Source organism: Anopheles coluzzii, chromosome 2 (assembly GCF_943734685.1).
Source record: "Anopheles coluzzii chromosome 2, AcolN3, whole genome shotgun sequence".
In the NCBI taxonomy this organism is placed as follows: domain Eukaryota; kingdom Metazoa; phylum Arthropoda; class Insecta; order Diptera; family Culicidae; genus Anopheles; species Anopheles coluzzii.
The window spans coordinates 13,716,100-13,722,099 of NC_064670.1; the positions used below are offsets into that span (position 1 = coordinate 13,716,100).

The 6,000-nt window shown below is 48.5% G+C and overlaps 1 long non-coding RNA gene across 1 annotated transcript; it reads right to left on the reverse strand.

Moving 5' to 3' along the window:
• Positions 1-4,286: 4,286 nt before the first annotated feature.
• On the reverse strand, positions 4,287-6,000 carry LOC125906642 (uncharacterized). The gene is made up of 2 exons (XR_007452013.1): positions 5,759-6,000; positions 4,287-5,435 (listed from the first exon to the last, which is right to left on the reverse strand). It is a non-coding gene; the product is annotated as an uncharacterized LOC125906642 (long non-coding RNA).

Here is a 6,000-nt window from a genome sequence, read left to right on the forward strand (position 1 = left end):
TCCCCTAAAGACTCCGTAGTTATCCTCTCTATCCCTGTACCACTCCTTCTCATATTTCAGTTTGTTTCCTTTCGTCGCCTAAAGCCATACTAATTATAGCCCACTGGGGGCTGTATAGCACACTGCGATTGACACTGCGAGATAGTACGCATTCTTTGATTGATGGGTGTACCTAACCTGTACCGGTACTCTCATCCGACCGGCTTAGTAGGCGAGCCCCAGGTTACGCTGCCGGGTAAGCAAAACGGTCACGAAAACACGATCATTCCCACACCACGTGCAACGGGTTGGGGGTGGTGGTGTGCGCGCACGAAATAATGGCCAGAAATTAAACTGCCAACTGTCACTCTACTGAACAGCGGGCGGCGTAGCTGGGTGGGGTAAATGGGGCTTCTTTTCTAAAACCCCTGCCGGCTGAGCGACCGCGCTGCAAAGCTTTGGAAACTGAGCGGAAATCACGCGGTATCCCACGATGAAACGAATCGATACAACTACTCCACGAGGGGTCGGCGTAAGACTACAACGTACATGTGCACATACTAGAATGCAACTTGTAGCGTGTACTTTTTTTAAATATAAAGGAATGATAATAGTAAAACCGAGACACCGCGGCAGAGTGGGGCATTTCAAGCTACGGCGTGCGGAAAATTCCATAAACGCGTTGCATACCCTCAGACAGGGAGGGAGAGTCGATATTCTAAGCAACATGCTTGAAGAATGATGCTTTACACCGTAGAAGACGCGTAGATACCATTGTTGCTGGGGAGTAAGTAAGAAAAATAATTAAAGATTAGTTGTACGGCTATATATATTTATAGATCCATTAGGCTTCATCGCTACCCACGGGATTCTCCCTCCCTTTTGAGTAGCAATTACCGTATCCCGTAAATCAAGACCCATCGCCACACACCTACGGGAGCTCTGACTAAGGCGTAGGCCGCAACAAATGTGGGCTTTGTTTCTATTTTTTTTTTTTCAAATTCTCACCCACCACCACCACCCGATGGAACGACATAATGAGCAGACGCGGCCCGAAGCTTCTCGAGTGGCCGATGGCGACCACTAAAACTGCAGGGCGCAGGGTGTCGAGAGCGGGCGAACTGCAAGGTGGTCTCTGCTGGACGCACCGCGCCGCACTGCATGCACTCTGTATGCAGCAGTGTCGTTGCAACAATTTTGTTGCTATTTTTAGCAACCGCCAGTAATGGCAAGAAAATGTACACCATCTCCCCCAACACCAGCCGCAGTATGTGTCATTAAAGACGATGACGATGTTGCTGTGGCGCGGTAAGCGGTCAAGACGTCGCCATACCATACCGGACCAATCCGGCCCCGTCTGACCTCGAATGTGGATCATCTGGAGGCGCATAAAAACGTGGTGTGTTTGAGTGCCTCTCTGTGTGTGTTTCTATGCGTTACAGGGCAGCAATCAGGCAGGCGGGCGAACCGTTTTCGTATGTTTACCGATGTGTGTCAGTGGGCGAAACGGAAAATAGGAAAGATGACCCTGGAAAGGGATGGCCCGGCCACCCTTCTTCTACGCAGTACGCGCTCGTACGCACGGCGTACGGTACGGGGTTGTTGTAGGGGAGATGGCATTGTTGGAATGCAATCCCTTGTTATTTGAACCGACGAAATGATACGTTAGCCGGAATGTGATACCAATGGTGGTGTCGTGCACGAGAAACATATCGTTTGCTGCGCCGCACTGATTGCCTCTGCCGAAGGAGGTTTGAAGGTCAATGGTGGCAGTATGAGTAACATAAAAGGGCAGAGGAACTTCCCTACCCTGCCTTAAGTACACGAGGGAGAGGGAGGGCGTCTGATAACGACAAAGTCAGTTTTAACCGGTACATGGAGTACATCTATTCGAAGTACACGTGTTACAGAAGAACAAACAAATGCCCGAGATAAACCCAATGTTGCGCTTGCAGTTGAATGAAGCTGCTCAGTGCAACGAGCGGTAAGGTCCGGTTAATTAATTCTAGCTTCAGATACAATTCGGAATTAAATGCTACTGAAGTTATGGCTTTATTTGTCCGGATTGCTGAGACTCGATGTGATTTTGACCATTTTTATTGCAGTTGCTCCCTAAAAATAATTCCAACCGTGTCGAATGGTTGTATTTTTCCATACGTAAACATGATAAAACGGACGGATCGTACGGACTGATATCTCCACTTTGCTCGCGCAGTGTGTGCGCAAAGCGTAAAGCGCCAATAGTTGTCCCCAAAAATAACCGCTTCATACCAGCTCCCAGCTGTTGACGGCTGTCACAACCATCAATGAGGTGTTGATGGTTTGCGATAACACTGCCCAATTTACAGCCCCACACGAAAGTGTGCCTTTGGACGGGATGTGCCCACCTGCCGAGGTCGAAATCGTTGGCCACTGTAAACAAATCCCCTGCTAACAAGACCAAACAATCAACAACAAGGCTGCACGGGCCGCCCAAAAAAATGTGTTGTCCAGCGTCAATCCGATAACACCGCGGCCATCCAGTAAAGATAGCGTCCCAAACGGCCTTCGCTCAACGGATATCGGGTAATTGTTTACAGTTTATTTTTAAAATAAAAATTCCATTCCATGAATGTGGTAACATTCTGCGATCGTACTTATCTCCCCTACTACACCACACGTGGATCGCGTGTACGGCCGCATACAGCGTTGGGAATTGTTTACGCTTCGACTTCACTGTACATGGACCTCGGCCGTCCAAGTCCTATGCACGTGATCCGTATCTGTCAGTTGTCTAACCTCTCCGCCAAGGGATAAGTGCAGCATTCCCTCCGATTCCGGTTGAATGCCGGCATGAATCAACCGGATTTGATGCACTCGTCTGCGAACGTTCCAGATCGCTGCAGATCCCCCAACGGATGGGAAGATTTCCGAATGACGCACGGGGGTAGTAGTTGAATAGTCGGGAGAGCATTCCGTGTCGTCTTTGTAGAAGATATTTTGCGTATCATGTCCATTCCGGCTCAATTGATCACAATTGATATCGTTTATGTTGTTGGCCATCGCCAGTGATGATGGCGTTGCAAAGCAACAAACTACCCCATGGAGGGGGGAGGGGCGAGTCGGCTAACATAATCCATTACCGACGCTGGAGGACAGCAATTCGCCCAGGCGCGTCGGGCGAAAATGGTTCTCGTTAATTTGCGTGTCCTATGGTGTTGCCGGTCCAACTACATGCATCCCGCCTTCCAAACCCTTGAAATGTGGTGCTAGAAAGACTCGGCACGCGTCTGGAGCGATCGCCGGTACGGGTACGATCAGTGGTCTTCGGGTCAATTAACCAACCACACACAGAATGGGCATGCGCCATAGATGATCAATCGATGAAGGCAGAAGGCGAACGATCGTTCGTGCACTGACTGGCGTCGTCAATTGGTTGTGTCGCCAGCAGTTTGATTGGAACTGGTTTCGGCGAAAGTAGTCTACGCGGTTGCCATTGAGCTTGAAATGGTATGGAGCGCTTCCCACACTTAATTGATTGTAGGATCTACTGCGTTGCAATACACGCAAATTGCGTTGTTTCTCTTCATCGACACAGTTGAATGAATGACGACGGCTGATCGGTTGGGGGGACTAATCAATGCACTACTCCGCGGTGATGGTATACTAAGGCACACTAAGCCATGAATCATGTTGCGAACAAGGAAATGGAAAGAGTGCGTGTATCTTGTAAATCAAATCGTAGCTTATCAGAGAGCAGTTATTGCATGTCCAATAAACGACACACAACGCCACAACTCAAAAGGAGCAAACACCATAACGGAGCGAAATGTAGCACCTTATCGAATTCCCACGGCAGAGAGAACGAGCCGCGTGGCGTAAATCACGGATATCCCCGCTGACGATAACCCGTCGCTAATATACAAGAGTTGTAAAGCTGTCCTAATCAAAGCGTGTTATGACACAACGTACAAGCTACATACGAAACTGCCCGTATCATCCTCCTTCCTTCCAAGTATTGCGATTGCCAGTACCGCGAACTTGACCTTGGGCTTCCCGCGTATGCATTACTGCATTTGTAATTGCGTCTCCTTGTACGCATTTCGAAAAAAAAACAGGGAACTTCTTACGCATAATTCCACCCAATCGGAAACTCCCTGCACGACGTCATCGCACAAAATAGGGGGTAGTAGGAATTTTGTCCCAGTTGTCTTATCACCCGCTTATCACCATAATTGCTAACGATTGCATCATGATTGTGGATTGTTGTCAGATGGTTCCGTTTTTGTGCCTTGTTCCAAGACCTGTCAGCAGGGATGACAGATGAGTTAAGATGGTTTACTCTGGTCCCATATCAAACCAAGCCGAAGGAATTGTTTTATTTGCACATACACACAAAGTCTGGTAGGAGGTGGGTGGGTAAAGCTACTGTCTAGGTTGTAGAATCATCACTGCACATATTACTCATTGCAATGATTCATTTCCTACTTGAAGGAACTGGGTTTTGGTGATGAGCCTTTCTTCCCTATTGTGAACCCTTTTTTTCTCTCTATTTCTCTCTCTATTTCTCTCTCTCTCTCTCTCTCTCTCTCTCTCTCTCTCTCTCTCTCTCTCTTGTTGGCCTGCTCACGATAGAGCACGTCGATGTGACATGGCCCGGTCAACAATAATTGTCAAGGATTCTCGGTCCCTGGCTGCAGCCATGTCCCATCCATGTAGACACACGATTTCCGACAGGTCTCGCTTCACCTGATCCAGCCATCGAGTTCGCTGTGCTCCCCTGCGCCTTATGCCGAACTGGGGATCGCTGTTGAACACCTTCCTGGTGGGACATGAGTCCGGCATTCTCATGACATGCCCCAGCCATCGAATCCTGCCAGCCTTCGCCACCGTCAGGATGCTCGGTTCGCCGTACAGCTTAGCAAGCACGTGGTTTATCCTTCTCCTCCACGCTCCATGCTCGAACACACCGCCAAAGATGATCCGGAGTATGCGTCGCTCAAACACGCCCAGCACGTTTGCATCCTCCGCTCGAATGGTCCAGGGCTCGTGTCCGTAGAGGACCACCGGGCGAATCAATGTGCGATATATCTCACATTTCGTGCGGGCTCGAAGTCTTCTGGATCTCAGCAGTCGGTGAAGCCCATAGTATGCACGATTCACCTGCACAATTTCGCTGCTGATGTCGTTTCCAAAGTAACGATCGTGGCGAGATAGCAAAACTCCTTTACCACCTCGAGACTGTCGCCGTCAACTAATACACTGCTTCCCAGATGGTCTGAGTCACCGGCAAGCAGGTACTTCGTCTTCGTCGCATTGATTCTCAATCCAATTCTTGCTGCTTCGCGTTTGAGTCGGGTGTACGCCTCACACACCTTCGCTGTTGTCCTGCCGATGATGTCGATGTCATCCGTGAAGCCAAGAAATTGGAGAGATCGGTAGAGGATCGTGCCACGGATGTCGTTGTCAACCCTTTTCTAAAGATGGTTGTTTCAGTCAGATTTTAACTACACTCCGAACTCGCTGGTTGAACTTCGATTCCCTGCCTACTATTGAATATGTGCTTTATAGTTGGCACGTTTTTCCATACAAAAAAACTGAATTTTTTCTCGGCAAGCCATGAGATTTTTGTGAAATTTTAAAAAATCGGGTTTTCCATACAAATGCATGCTTTTCAATTGAACTGTCGAGCGAACTATCGAGCGTTCAACTAAAAAGCATGCCAACTAAAAAGCATTCAACTATTGAATTATGACTGTACTTTAAATATAAACATACGCACACACACACACACACACACCTGCAAGTTATGCCTTTATAGCTTGATTTTATTGCCCTTGTGGGTATTTTCCATGTGTACCTTTAGCAATACGCAATGACTCCGTCCAGCCTCAGGCACTTTAATGCCAGGTTACATGGGGACAAATGGCGCCATTCAGTTGTATTTCCAGCGATCCAGAAATATCCAGTACATTCGCTCACATTGGCTTTATAATCTCAACCACTCTCGCGCAATCCCTCGACACAAAAGAAGGGGGGGGG